This window comes from Prinia subflava, chromosome 3 (genome assembly GCF_021018805.1).
Source record: "Prinia subflava isolate CZ2003 ecotype Zambia chromosome 3, Cam_Psub_1.2, whole genome shotgun sequence".
Lineage (NCBI taxonomy): Eukaryota > Metazoa > Chordata > Aves > Passeriformes > Cisticolidae > Prinia > Prinia subflava.
Genome location: NC_086249.1, coordinates 105,229,985 through 105,245,770, shown reverse-complemented (window position 1 = coordinate 105,245,770; position 15,786 = coordinate 105,229,985).

The window sequence follows — 15,786 nt, the reverse complement described above, 5'->3', positions numbered from 1 at the left end:
GATGATGATGATGATGATGATGATGATGATGATGATGATGATGATGGAGTTCCCTTTTCCCAAGACAGGAAGAAAGGCTTGTCCTGAACGAAGCACATTGAGCTGAACTCAACAGAGCCATTCCTAATTTGTACTGAAAGGAAAAGTCCCGTTTTGGAGAGCTCTGGAGTCAAGAATAAGCTGAGGAAATTCAGCCATGGAATATCCTGAGCTGGAAGGGACCCACAGGGATCATCCAGAGCAGCCCCTGGCCCTGCCCAGACCCCCAACAATCCCCCCCTGGGCATCCCTGGAACGCTGTCCAAAGGCTCCTGGAGCTGTGGCAGCCTCGGGGCCGTGCCCATTCCCTGGGGATTGAGTTCTCAAAGCTTGAGGGTCACAACCTCAGTGACCTGGGGGGAGGAATCCAGGAATCTCAGGAGCCAGGGCTTGGAAAAGCAGAGATGTCACAGAGTTCCTTCATGGGAACAGTGATGGAGTTTTGTCAGAAGTCCAACATTGTAACTTTGGCTAAAAGGATTTTAATGCCCTTTTCATTTGCTTTGAAGTTGAAGCTGTAGTTCATTTCCCTCTTCAGGAACACTTCAAAGTCTTTTCTCCCCTCCCAAATTCCTGTTCTTTCTCAGTACTTCTCTTTCCCTTTCCCTGCTTTCCACTCTGACCTTCTCTCCTTTCCTATACTTTTTCTCCCTTTTCACATTTCCCCTCCTTTTCCCATCTTTCAGCTTTGAATTTTCCCTCCTCTTTTCTTTTTTCACCTTCTTTTTCCATGTGCAGCTTTCTCTTCTTTCCCCACTGCTTTTCCCTGCTTTCTCTCCCCTGATGCCTTCCCAGTCTTCCTGCTTTTCCTTCTCACCGTATTTCCTTCCTTTTCCTGCTGATTCTCTTCCTCTCTTTCCACAGCTCTTCCTGTGTCTTCCTTGCTTTTGTTTTCCTGCCATTCTTTCCCTGTTTTCTCTTGCTCTCCCTCCCCTGCTCTTCCCGTCCTCTCCCTCCTTCTTCCCCTTTTGGTTTTCTCCTAAGTATCTACTTTCCCCCTTTTTTCTTCTTGGTACTTTCAATTTTTTCCCTGCTTTGACTTTTCCTCCCTTCCTTTGAGCTCTCTTCCATTATTTAGTCAGGATCTTCCAGCACTCCCCTCTTTATTTTTGTTATTCTCCCCTGTATTTTCTTTTCACTTCCCATCTTTCCTGCTTGGTTTTTTCCTGCCTGCCTTTCCCACTTCCTTTGCCACCCTTGATTTGCATTTGCATTCCCCCACTTTTCTTTCCCTTCTGGTCTTTCCCCCTCTTTTTTTCCAATCTTTTCTCTTTTCCTCTTCTTTTTTCCCCATTATTTCAATGTTTTGGGTGTTTCTCTGCTTCCTTTCCTCACTTCAGTGCTTTTCAAATTTCCTCCCCCTTCCTCCTCTACTTTTTTCCATATGTTTTCCAGGTGCATTTCTTCTTCCCTTGCTTATTTTTCCAGCCCCTCCCTGCTTTTCCTTGCTTTGACTTCTTTTCCATTTTTTCTTCATCTCTTCCATGCTTTTTCTGGGTAATTTATTTTGTTCCCCTCTTCCTTCTTTGCCTTTTCCTTGTTTTTCTATTCTTATATTTCCCTTTCTTTTCATGCTGTTATTCCCACTCCCTATCCTTTTCAATGCTTAGGAGACTTTTCTTTGCTTTTCAGGTCCTTTTCTTGCTTTTCCCTTTTCTTTTCCCTACTTTTCTTCTCCCATTCCCACTGCCTGCAGTGCTTTGACTTAATTTTCACTGATTTTTCAGGGATTTTCTTTCTTCTCCCCTCCATGAAAATATTTCTTTCACAAACCTCTTGATTCCCTTCTTGATCTTCACCTGCTTCCTTTTCCTTTTCCTTTTCCTTTTCCTTTTCCTTTTCCTTTTCCTTTTCCTTTTCCTTTTCCTTTTCCTTTTCCTTTTCCTTTTCCTTTTCCTTTTCCTTTTCTTTTCCTTTTCCTTTTCCTTTTCCTTTTCCTTCTCCTTCTCCTTCTCCTTCTCCTTCTCCTTCTCCTTCTCCTTCTCCTTCTCCTTTTCCTTTTCCTTTTCCTTTTCCTTTTCCTTTTCCTTTTCCTTTTCCTTTTCCTTTTCCTTTTCCTTCTCCTTCTCCTTCTCCTTCTCCTTCTCCTTTTCCTTCTCCTTTTCCTTCTCCTTTTCCCTTCTCCTTCTCCTTCTCCTTCTCCTTCTCCTTCTCCTTCTCCTTCTCCTTCTCCTTCTCCTTCTCCTTCTCCTTCTCCTTCTCCTTCTCCTTCTCCTTCTCCTTCTCCTTCTCCTTCTCCTTCTCCTTCTCCTTCTCCTTCTCCTTCTCCTTCTCCTTCTCCTTCTCCTTCTCCTTCTCCTTCTCCTTCTCCTTCTCCTTCCTTTTATTCTCACTTCTGAAGAAGGAAAGAACATCCTTTATGGTTTTTTGGTGCTTTTTTCCCTATATAATTCTAACTAGATTCTACTGGACCTGTAAATGCTCCATTAATACTTTTTATTTCTCTTTCAACTATTTCCCCATTTTCTGTTTAGCTTCTTGTCTTTATAACCTTTTGTTTTACAAGTTTGAAAATGGTTGTGAGAACTTTTCTCCCTAAATTGGAAATTTCCTAAGGAAAAAGGGTTGGCCAGAGAAAAAACCTGGGAGTCTCAGCCTCTCCCGGTGCAAAGCAGAGCTGTAATTCCCCCTCCTGGGAAGTGCTGAAATCCAGACTTTTCTCATTATCCTCACCAGATATTTGGGAAGAGGGTGATGGCAAATCCCAGAAATGACGTGGCAAACTGGGACAAAGTTCATGAAAGCTTGGAGAAACCTGAGAAACCTCCCCGAGGCTGGAATCCAGGGAATGGCACGTGGGATATCTGCAGCTCCATGGAAAGGCCCAGGGGGAAAGGACTCGGAGGAGAAAGGATGAAGGGAATGGAGACTGGAAAGACTCAGGCTGATTATTTAATGAGAAAGGACAAAAAAACCCCAGAAATTAAAAATACACCTGGTGTGGTGTAGTCAGACCTTCTACACAATTTTATCTTTGTGAGGTGAAATTGTTTTACTTGAAAAGTTGAAATGGAATTGAATTTGTGAGTGGGAAAATCCAAACTTTTCCCTGTGATGTCACTCTCTGCCTTGAGTCCTACTGGATCCACTGGGAAGGCATCAGAGAGCTGATGGATAACAATTAAAGCAAATCACAATTAACACACTGATGGAAACAGCACCCTCAGCCCTAGGGGCAATAATCCTAATTATTGAAAGTTAGGAAAAACTTCCTAAGGCTCCTTCAGACACAGAAAGGGCACAGAAAGCTGCTCAACCCACCCTGGCTCCCTTTGGTGCTGCTGTGTCTGGGGAGATCCCGCAGGAGATCCCATCCTGTTCCCAAGGGCTGCCCCTCCTGCAGCTTCTCCCTCATCCCAAATCCAGGCCCAGCCTCAGGAAAAAGCTCCTTGGTCCTGGTTTTTTTTTGAGTATTGACCAAACTTTCCCAACTGGGAGCTGGAGCAGGCGTGTTTTAAAATCCACCCAAGGATTTAGGAGGGACGATAGGAGAAGGAGGAAAAATCTGAGCAGGCCCATTTCTCCCAACTTGTTTTTCCTCGAGTTTGGAAAAATTCTGAGCAGTAACCCTCCATCATTATCCGAAATAAACTTCACTCTGGCTGGGTGGAAGGGCCTGCTTGACAAACATTACAAATATTTAAGCTGCAGTGGGTTCTTGATGCATCTGACATGGTCTGGCCGGGTCTAATTTTAGCTGCTGCTCTGCCAGCCCTCATCACTCCCAAATTCTGAGCCTATCTTTAGAAGCAGCAGCCTTCCAAATTCTAACGGGCCCCATGCTTTGCATTCAGGCCACAGAAGTTAAAGCCAATTAAAACAAGTGCCTCAGCATTCAATTCTGTTCACTTTAGTTGGTTTAGCTTCACTTTAAGGTGTTCTCTTCAGGGACAGTCTGAACAAAATGTGGTTTGGGCTGGGACACTGAGGGTGCATTTATTGACTGGGGTGATGTTTGTGTAATCCTACACACACCTCGTGGGATTTCCTCTCAGGTATTAATTTAGGAGAAGGAGAGAATATTTCTTACCTGTGCCTTCATCCAGAGCAGTGTGAGCAGCAGGAGGGACTGGGGTTGTGCCCCTGTGCCCCCTCAGGTGAGAGCCCACCTGCAGAGCTGCCCCAGTCCTGGAATTCCCAGCACTGGGAGGACGTGGAGCTGCTGGAGAGAGCCCAGAGGAGGCTCCAGGGTGAGCAGAGGGCTGGAGCAGCTCTGCTGGCAGGAAAGGCTGGCACAGCTGGCATTGCTCAGCCTGGGCAGGAGAAGCTCTGGGCTGAGCTCAGGGTGGCCTTGCAGGGCCTGAAGGAGCCCCAGGAAAGCTGCAGAGAGACAATTGCCAAGGGCTGCAGGGACAGGAGCCAGGGAATGGCTCCCAGTGCCAGAGGGCAGGGCTGGATGGGCTCTTGGGAATCAGGAATTGTTCCCTGGCAGGGTGGGCAGGCCCTGGCACAGGGTGCCCAGAGCAGCTGTGGCTGCCCCTGCATCCCTGGCAGTGCCCAAGGCCAGGCTGGACACTGGGGCTGGAGCAGCCTGGGACAGTGGGAGGTGTCCCTGCCATGGCAGGGGTGGCACTGGATGGGCTTTGAGGTCCTTCCAACCCAACCCATTCTGGGATTCTGTGGAAGGAAATGTCTCTGGACACGTCCCCTTGTGGTGGGGAGAGTAAATTCAGGGTGTGCAGCCCCTTCCCTCTGCTCAGGAGTGATGGTGACCCCGGATTTTTATTCATGTGTGGGAGGGGGTTCAAGGCTCTGAGCTGATTCTTGACAATGAAGCTTGAAACAAACTCCTTCATTTTCTGAGTTACAAACCCTGCTGGAAAAATCTGTGGTGAGGGAGCTTTTTATAAAAGATTGTTTAAGTCTTGCATCTTTTTGGTTCTGTGGGAATAATTTCCCTTTTGGGCACAAACTGACCCAGCAAATAAGGCAAATTATCATAGCTCTGCTGAATGGGTGTCCCTGCTCCTTTCCTGTGGAAATGGGGAATGTATTGAGGAGATTGTGACTTATCTCAAGTAAAGAGACAAAGGAAAAGCTCACAAGACTCTGCTGTAGAAACAAAAACCCAGAGTGCAGCAGCTCTGGACTTCATCTGGGTATGCCATGGGCAGAGAAACTTCACAAGGCTGAATTCCACACCTTGGCAAAGCAAAAAAGATGTTTGGATGTTCATGACGGAATTCCAAAAGCTCCAAAAGCAGCAAAAGCAGAATTTGTGCAGTTTCTGGGGGCAGGAAGGCAAAAGCTGTCCCTCAGTCCACGATGCATCAGCAGAACATCATTCCAGGGCCACACTTGCTGCACCAGATCAGGCACAGGGGCTGCAACTGTCAGCACAGAAATAACTGAGAGTGGATCTGAGGTAAGGGATACGAAGGAGGAGCAGCTATTAATAATGAGGAGACATCCAAAAAATCCCGCAGCCGCCCCGGGCTGGGGAAACCCGAGAGCACGAACGCTGCTGGAGGGATTTGTAAAAATAGCAAAGGCATCTCTGCAGGGGACGCTTCTCAGCCGTGCCACTGCAGGAATGGAGCACAAAATGCAGCGAGCTGGAGGTCCCTTAAAGATTTCTGGAGCTGCCCAAGCCCCCGGCAGAGGAAAAAACCTTGGAGGAGCAGCTGAGCTGCTGTATCAGGTGCTGGATTTGATCCAGGATGGGGAGCAGGAGCACTTGGGCACATCAGTCAAGAGCAGAACGTGATGGGAGGAGAGTGGAGGGGATAAAGCTCAGAGAGAGTGAAGAATTTAGGGGAGCCACAAAAAAAAAAAAAAAAAGGAATAAAGCCCTTACGAAATCTGTCCGCCCTTCTCATGCACTGGTGATTTTTGATAGGGGTTTTCTCAGTTTTTGAGACAGGCTGAGAATATGGAGGAGAAAAATGAGTGGAAAAGGGAACATCTGGCTGGAAATGGGGACTTTTCCATGGAGGGTCTGGCTGAGAGTTCCCTCTTTTCTTCCCAGTCAGAATTAAATCTCTTTGCATGAGCTGAGCCTCTCTGACTGATTTATAGGAGAAACATTTATCAAAAAAAACCCACTTTCCTCTCCTTTTCAGTGTTAATATAAAAATCCAGGATGTCCTGGAGGTTTGCAGTCACTGTCTGTGGGAGTGCTCAGGAGGAGTCTGGAGGTGGCCCTTGGGGACAGGGTTTGGGGGATGCTGGGGCTGCTGGGGTGGCACTGGGTGATCCTGAAGATCCTTTTCCTCCTTGATAATTCCATGTGGAAATGGTAAATTGTGAACCAGTGGTACCACGGACACTTCCAAGTACTCCAAATCTTAAGACAATTAGAGGAAAACATCAATTTTTGTGGATCAGAACAAGACCAAACATTAAAAAATCCCCCTAGAAACGAATTGTTCCACATAAAACCTCCTTGTATTTCCTGCTGCTCACCGAGAACCACCAGGACTTCTCCAAACCAGCAAAATTTCCTTTATTTTGCTGTTGTTGCTCCAAATAAACCACATTAACCCAGAATGATTTCAGCCAGCTCTGCTGGTGGCTCCTGCTCCTTGCACAACCTCCTCCCTCAGGGGCTGATCCCTGGGCCTGGAATGAGGCTGGAATTGCTCAGGGGGGAGCAAAGTGGCAGCTCTGCAGCCCACCCTGCTCCCTGGAATCCAGGGATGTGTCATTCACCAAACCAGGGGGGTTTGAGGCTGTCCCACACCGAGCAGAGCAGCTCTGCTGCCACTGCCAGGCTCTAATTTGGGAGAGGAATCGCTGCACTCCCTTGACCTCAACGCACGACTCTGCTCCTGAGCCTGAACGCCAAAATCTCCTCATTTGGTGGCACAACAACTTCAATTCCCAGAGGGAAAAAAAAACCCCAACAAAACCAAACCCAAAACAAACCAACCAACCAACCAACCAAAAAAAAAAACAACAAAAAAACCCCCCAAAAACCAAAAAAAAAACCCCCCCAAAAAACCCCCCAAAACACCCCACAAAACAAAACAAAACAAAAAAACCCCAAAAAACCAAAACCACAACAACAACAAAAAAAACCCCACATGAAAAAACCCACTCCACCACACAAAAAACCTTCCCAAAAACCCCTAAAACCCCCAACAAACAAACAACTCCCCCCCCCCAAAAAAACCCCCCAAACAACCGACCAAACAGAATTCAAATAGTGATAAAAATGTTGCTTTCTTCTTCTTCTTCTTCTTCTTCTTCCAGCACATTTTAGCAAAACATTTAACAGCAGCATCACTGTGTTAATGCAAACACAATTCCTGTTGTTTGGAGGGTGTGGGTTCATGATCTCTTTGTATAAAGGCAACTTTTCCCTGAGTTTTGTGCAAGATGATAATTTTCCATGAAAAGTTACTGATTCTTTTTGCCATCTTTGTCCCTTTTCCAGGAGTTAACTTGTGTGATTTAAAATTCGGTGTGAAGGGATTAATAATCTGTTGACATCATATAAAACTATATCTGAGTGCACTCAGTTCTTTAATAGCAGCAGGGGACTGAATAATAGACAATGCTGTTTCTCCTTTTTTTTTTTCCCACAAAAATATAAATATCAGAACCTGATTTTCAGTTATTTATATTTCAAATATATTAGACCTCAGATGTGGGGCTTGGTTTGTGTTTTAATGATTCATGATCCCAAGACTGAAGTATATTGGTTTTTTTGGTACATAGAATTTGCTGAAATTTGTACCCATTTTTCATTATTTTTATAGAATAGTTTGAATCCAATGATTCAATCTGAATATTCAGTGTAGAGGGGATGTGGTGCTGTGGAATCACAGAATGGTCTGGGTTGGAAAAGATCTTAAAACTCATTGAGTTTCAACTCCCTCCAGTTATTAATTTTTAAATATTGTTTAAGCCCCCAGCTTTGTCTGCTCTGGCAGTTATTGATTATCAGGCTGATTATTGATTATCAGGCTGTCAGCTCCAGCTTTCTCTCCAATCCATCTGTGCCTTGTCCAACACTCCCCTGTGGTTCAGACAAAGTTCAACCTCTGGCCTGGCAATCCTAATGTCAAGCAAACTTTCAAATGATCCTCAATTTTCAAGGTTTGGAAAAAGCTGAAAAGCAAACAGAATTTTGGAGAAGGGAAGAAACAGCTCATGGAATAGGAAAAGGACTTTTTTTTTTTTTTTTTTTTTTTTTTTTTTTTTTTTTTTTTTCCCTTTGTATCTTAGGTTGCAATGGAAGATGTGACCAAAATTATGTGTTCTATTGCTGTCTGTTCAAACCAGCTGGGGCAGGGTTCTTTATCCCTTCCAGGACCCATCCTCCCTGCAGGGGATCTCTGCTGTCCATGGGCCATCGAGGCTCCCTGCAGGCCTGATCCAATTCCATCATCCATGGGAGATGCTGCACCCAGGGGAGGAGCCCAGCATTCCCACCTGGATAAACCCTGGCATTCAGAGCCCAGCACAGCCTGTGTGCTCTGCATTCCCACCTGGATAAACCCTGGCATTCAGAGCCCAGCACAGCCTGTGTGCTCTGCATTCCCACCTGGATAAACCCTGGCATTCAGAGCCCAGCACAGCCTGTGTGCTCTGCATTCCCACCTGGATAAACCCTGGCATTCAGAGCCCAGCACAGCCTGTGTGCTCTGCATTCCCACCTGGATAAACCCTGGCATTCAGAGCCCAGCACAGCCTGTGTGCTCTGCATTCCCACCTGGATAAACCCTGGCATTCAGAGCCCAGCACAGCCTGTGTGCTCTGCATTCCCACCTGGATAAACCCTGGCATTCAGAGCCCAGCACAGCCTGTGTGCTCTGCATTCCCAGAGGAAGGCTGGACCCATCTCACCCCACGGCACCTTCAGAGGAAACTGCCCCTGCTCCAGGATCATCTCTGCTCCCACAGAGCCACAGCTGCACTGCAGGAGGACTGGGCTGGACCTCAACAACAGGGGTCAGGCTGTGCTCTCACCCTGGCAGTGGTTTCTTTTTTTGTTTGATTGTTGTTTTTTACTACTGCATTTTTATTTTTAATTTTCCTAGTAAAGAACTATTTATTCCCATTCCCATATCTTTGCCTGAGAGCCCCTTAATTTCAAGATTCTAATAATTTGGAGGGCAGAGTTTACATTCTCCATTCCAAGGGAGGCTCCTGCCTTCCTCAGCAGACACCTGTCTCTCCACACCAGGGCACTTTGTTTCCCTTCCATCCCTGCCCCTGGAGGGGCTCCTGGCTGATCCCTCAGCCACGTTTTGGCTCTGTCTCCTCCTCTCCTGAGCTGTGTGTGTTTGGTGACATTTCATCCCAGCACTCTCCATGTGTCCCTCTGTGTCCTGCTGTTCCTCCCAGCAGTGCCACCTGCCCCTGCTGCCCCTTGTCCCTGCAGCAGGAGGGATGGGGGAGCTTTCCCTGCAGGAAAACCCTGGAATGCTCCTCTTGGTGCCTTTGGAACACCAAACCTCCCGGATTCTCCCTCCCTCTGGGGTTCTGCAGTGGAGATCTTCCCCCTGGAGCTGCTCCCTCAGCTTTTCTGCAGAGGATTTCTCTCCAGAGCGGGCCGTGGGAGCTTCTTGGTTCTCCTGGATCCCTTCTCTCCTCCCCATTTCTGTCCCATCCCATCCCATCCCATCCCATCCCATCCCATCCCATCCCATCCCATCCCATCCCATCCCATCCCATCCCATCCCATCCCATCCCATCCCGTGACATGGGGAAAACTCAAATCCCGCTCTTTCCTCCTTCCTTGTCTGTGTTTTAATTAGTTTTGGTTATTGTTTAAAAGTCCTCGAAACGAATTAGAAAAAAAAGTGTAAAACAAAAACAAAGGCAACTCCCCAAATCCTCCATCTCAACTCGTATGTATTACCCTACACTAAAACCCCAAATCCTGAATTTCCAAGACTCCAACAAGTTCCTACAGCTCCACTCAGACTTACAACCCAACAATTTAAATGGAACTTACATTTAAATGCAAACTTCTACGTTATAAATGAAAAGTGTAAATTACCAGAAGTTTTCTTTTCTTCCTCCTGTTTCTCTTCTGCATTGGAGAGCAACTCTCCGTGAATAATAAACATTATGGTTTTATGTATAGATTTAATTTTCCCCCTTGAAACAACTTCTTTTTTGGCAACTGTTACAAAAACCTTAATAATGGTATTCACTGATATTGGAGCCATAGCTAATTTAACAAAAATTCTGCATTACTGCCTTTTTTCTTCACATTGTTCTGTTATCTCTGTCTCTCTCTGTAGCTGAAATTTGTCTGCTTAGGAAATTTATCTAAATTTGCTGCTGGAATAATTGGAAGTGGATTTGTTTGATTGCACAGAATCAGTTTATGGCACTTCGCTCAAAATTTCAATGGCTTCAATTCAGTTTATTCCACTCCAAGTAATGATCAAATAAGGTTTAGAGTTCATTCTTATGGGCTTTTCAGAGGTGAGTTCTAAAGAATTTGAGCAGTGAGGGGCAGGGATTGGCCTTGGGGTGTGACCCAAAGGATGGGCAGGATTTAGTGTAGGACGAGGACCAGAGAGACAAGGGACAGAATGAAATGCTGGGTTCTCATTGAGAAGATGAGTTCTGGTAAATTAAATTAAAATTATACAGCACATTTAAAGAAATATTTCATCATTTGAAAGCTGATTGTAGTGCTACATGATAATCTGGTGGTGCAATATTTACAGAAGGTATAAAGAGAAATAAATATTGATATAATGTGAGAAAAAACTCCCTGAAACTGAGGAAAAGCAGCTTTCAAGACATCCCAGAGACTGAGATCATCTCATTTTAAAGTGGCTAAATTATTTTCCTAGAAGACATTTTCATGTATTTTTTTTCTTTAGTTTTTAGTTCTCTAAATGCATTATTTTATGTGCTTTTTAAATGGAATACTCTGATCTTTACCCACTGCCAGCAGTATTGGAATTATTTCTGCCTCACATCTGCTCTTACCTGTGCCAGGGCCACAGCCAGGAGGTGACCTCACCTTCCCTGGAGGGGTTTTGCTGATTCCTGTTTATTTACTGAGATGATTTGAGCAAACCTTGTTTTATTGCTTTACTCCTAAACTTCTCTGTGAGTATTTTAAGGCAGATGCAATTTCCTAAGTTTCTAACCTCGTTCTGTTAATATTCAGTTTCTGGGATTCAGGCAGAAATGCAGAAAAAAATGAATTTGATATTTGGTTATACATTATTATATTTTACTCTTCTGGGAATGACTTTTTCTTTTTTGTTGTCTTCCTCTCTTTCCCTTTTTTTGCATATTTTCCTTTTTCCCTTTCCCCCTTCCTTCCCTTTTTGCCTTATTCCTTTTTCTTTTTTTTCTTTTTCCCTACTTTTCCCCTTCCCACCTTCTTTCCCTTTTTATTTCCCTCCTCTTTCCACTTTTTTCCCTTTCCTTTTTTGCAATTTTAAATTTTTTTTTCATTTTTCTTTTTTTCCCATTTTTTTCCCATTTTCTCCCTTTTTTTCCCTCCTTCCCATTGTCCCCCTTTTATCCCTTTTTAATTTTCTCCCTTTTTAATTTCCCCCTTTTTTTCCCCCATCCTTTGCCTTTTCTCTTTTCCTCTTCCCCTTCCCCCCGTTTTTCCTTCTTTTCTCCTTTTTCCTCCTCCACTTTGATTATTTGTACCCTGCTGGGCAGAACCTGCCAGGCGAGGAAGGAGACGTGGTCTGAGCATCTGCAATTCCTTATTTAAGATAATCTAAGATTAAAAAACTCTCCGTGAGTCAGTTCCAGCAGGAAGCTGAGCCTTCCCTCCCTTAATCTCAAGTGGGTCCTTGACATTTTGGTCCAAACCCTTCCCAAAATCCATTTTTTGGGATGAAAATGTGCGGAATGTCAGGTTGGGAATAGTTTAATTTTATCTGTGATCCAAGTCTGGCAGTGACTGACTCATTGGAGGGCAGGTTTCTTCATTTCCAGATAACTCCAGCAGTGTATTTTATTAAAATAACAAAAATTAATGCCTATTCCATTTTGCAGTAGGAAAACTGATTTAATTTGATGCCTGAATTTGTTCATTATCTGCAAAGTTGAGCAAAAAATATTTTTTTTCAACTTATTTCAAACAAGTCTCCAGATGAACAAAACATTTGTTCTGGTAGCAAAATGCTTCATTAATTTATTTTGGAAATGTGAGGGGGAAAAAAAAACCCTGTGAATGGAAGATTCTGTTCTGATCTGTGAAATGCTGAGATTTAATTTTTGGGATTTTTTTCTCTGAGACAGTTCACTGAATTGATCCTGTTGTAATTATCACTTCTAATCCACAGATCCCTCAGTAATTAATAATTAAAGACCTAAAATAAATGACTTTTTTTACAAAACTAGAAACACTCTTGGAAGGCCGTATTTTTATGGCCGTGCAGATTTTTGGCAAAAAAAATCAGAGCTGACACAAAGAGAGAACAAACACTCCCCTAAAAGAAAATGGAATTTGTTATTTAAATTTGTGAAAGAAAGCCACGCTTTTCTCTGCCAGCTTCCTGGGAAATTTCAGTGTCATTTTATTTTTTTGGTGACAAAAGGAGGTTGGAGTCTTGAAGAGGCCCAATGATTTTTGAGTATTGAGGATATCCCTCTTTCTTTTGAATCCAGGGAGTTTGGAGGCAATGCCATCTCTCTTGGAGTTATTTTCCTGCACTTCACAAGGGGAAAAAAATTCTGTGTGGGATTGAAATGATGAATTTTCTCCCTTGTCTGTCCTCATCACGGAGATTTCATGGTGGTGCAATAAATGTGGTCGTGCTTTATTTAATAAATTTATTAATAGCAATGCTGTGGTGATGATTTGTCTGGCCAACATTTTTAAGCAATCATTTTGGTCATGCTTTATTGAATATATTTATTAATGGGAATTTTCTGCATATCAGAGAAATGACACATGAAGCTGTAAGAAATGGCTGAGCTCCAAACTCCCAATTCCCCTGGCCCTGCCCTGAGTCCAGGAATTTTGTTGGCTTCCTCTGTGGACTTTGCAGTTGTTTTTATCCCTTCTTTCCAGGAATCTTTTGTATTTCCATCCCTGGCAGTGCCCAAGGCCAGGTTGGACACTGGGGCTGGAGCAGCCTGGGACAGTGGGAGGTGTCCCTGCCATGGCAGGGGTGGCACTGGGTGGGCTCTGAGGTCCCTTCCAAGCAATTCCAAGAGATTTTGGGAAAATCCATGGTCAGAATTCCTGAGGAGCACGAGCAGAGTCAGGAGGCAGCTCCATTATCTCATCCAGCTAAACCAAAAATGTTGCTGTGAAAAGGAAGTGACTTCCATGTGGGCAGGAGCCCTTGGAATGGCTCCAAAGTTTGGGTTCCCCAGCCCAAATCTCACTGATAGTCTCAGATCAAGGACTTCTCATTGTGATATCATAAACTTCTTTGGAAAAAAACGTCATTTTTAACTCCATCAGAGTCACATTTTGGGAAGATTCGGGATGACTGAAGAGCTGTTGTAGGGATGTGATGCTCCAGTGAGGGATTTGGGACAGTCCAGAGGACTCTAATCCAAAATGTGGAGCAAAATTTGGTGGGACAGCAGTTCTCCACCAGTTCTCACAGTTTAAATTCTCCAGGAGAGTCATTGCAAATTACTGCCTGTAATAATTTGAGGGAAAACAGTTTCAGCTTTGCGTTTGGAGCTGCTGCCTTTGATTTAAAAAAAAGAAAAAAGGAGAAACAGTTGGGAGAGCTCTCCCCATTCCTGCCCTTCAGAAAAAACCCCCCTAAAAGCAGCTGATGTTATCAGAAACTCTGCAGTTTTTACTCTCTGAGGGTGACACATGAGCTGGGGAGAAGGAGGGATGAGCTGTGGTTTGGAGTTGTGAATTTGCTTGGAATAAAACCCAGATTTGACACTTGAGGTGAAACAGGAAGATCCCTCTGGAACTCTGGTTTTGGATATGATCTCTGTGGGCTCCCCAGGGGAAAACCTTGGAGCATCAACAGGCAACAAACGAGGCAGTGGGAGTGGTAAAATAACTGCACCTCTGCACTGGAGATGCCACTGGGTTGGAATTTCTGGACATCCAGAGGATCTGATAAAAGTGTGAGAGTAAATCAGGAGGAAGAAGCTTGAGTAAACCCACAAAATTAACCGGGAATGTCTGGCACCACCTCTCCCCTCCAAAATGCCAAACCCTGGAAGTTTAAAATCCACTCAGGAGATGATTAACAAATAACAGCCTTCAGGTCTTGTCTTTAGGAATTATTTACAGCTCAGAGCCCAGATCTGTGCCTGCTCTCCTCGTGCTTGTTTCCAAAGAGGGTTTGGGAGCTGAGGGAGAAGCCAGCTCCTCATCTTTTAGGTTTGATTTATGGCCTAGAAAGTGTCTGAGTGAGGCAAGCTGGTGTTAAGGAGGCTGATACTTTGAAAAGAAAGGTATTTTGGTGGGCAGAAAGCACCACAACAGTAAAAATTTTATGTTTGACAGCCACAAGCTCTGGTGGTGGCTGCTGAGGAATGTCTGAAGTGCCCAGAGCACGGGAGACAAATTGTGTTGAGCCTCTCGTGCACACCCACATCAAAGAACTGGAGGAAGTGGTGAAAATTCACCACTTCAACTCTACAAAAAGCAGGAGGGACAGATCTCCCAGGTTTTCTGGGAATGTCACAGTGCATCCTCCCAGGGCCGTGCTCTGCTGGACAGATCAAACAGCTCCAGCTGAGGGGGTGGAAAAACCTGGGCACTATTCCTGCCTCAGCCTGAGGGCTGCCAGTGAGCCAGGAAATACCTTGATGGACAGGCTGGGCCCAGGGAATGAGGGATTTTCCATCCTTCCATCAAAAACCCCCAAAGGTTTCACAGAATCCCAGAATTACAGAATCTCAGCATCCTGGAATGGTTTGGGTTTTAGGGCACCTTGAAGATCACCCAGCTCCACCCCCTGTGCCAGGGCAGGGATCCTTCCACACTCTGGGTGTTGGGAGGATCCCAGAGCAGGCCAGCCCTCGGCAGAGGGGCTGGGGGTGCTCCTGTGGCAGGGTTTGTTTTTTGGGAGAGGTGGGATGTGGCTTTGGGCATCCCTGGGCTGAGGAGAGCCCTGGTTCCAGCCTCCCCCTCCTCAACAGCCCAAAGTGGTGCCCTGTGGCTGAAACAGAGCAGGGGTTTCAGGAATTTAATTCTCCCCTGTTTTTGGAAGGCCTCAGTGACCTCAGCAGAGAAATGTGAGCAACGCAGACTTGAAACCAAACAACTGAGGTGAACTTCATCTCTTGATGCTCTTGGATTTTTTTGTCCCTCCTGGGTGTGGCAGCTGCTGAATTTGCTGGGATGCTCCATGGCTTTGGTGTTGCAGGGCAAAGGTGCAGATCAGAACAGCCACAGACACCTACCAGGCCCCCTGCATTTTTTGGGTGACACTTTAAAACAATTTTGGTGATTTATTTAATCCTGATAAAGGTGGGTTTTGTTGGGAAATGATAAACCTGAGCTTGGAGTATCTGCTGAAGGTCACTTCCTCACTCAGCAGCATTTCTGGTCAGCAAAGAAGGAACTGAGAGCTCCAGGAGGTTACTGAGAGCTCACATTTACCTCTGAAAATCCTTTTCATCCTAGAAATCATGAGGTATTCCAAGAAAAAAAACCCATCAAAACATATTAGTGAATGAAATAGAGGTGTAATGAGTCTGGATTAATTTTGTAGCAAATTACATTAAGGTGTTACGTTATTCACATCCCTTAAATGTCATTTGCCACAAATATTCCCACAGGGAGTTGAGCTTTCCTTGAATATTGTTCAGGATTAAGAGCTGAAGCTCCTGGGTTAAACGATTTGCTCTCAATGAAAACACCACTCAGGA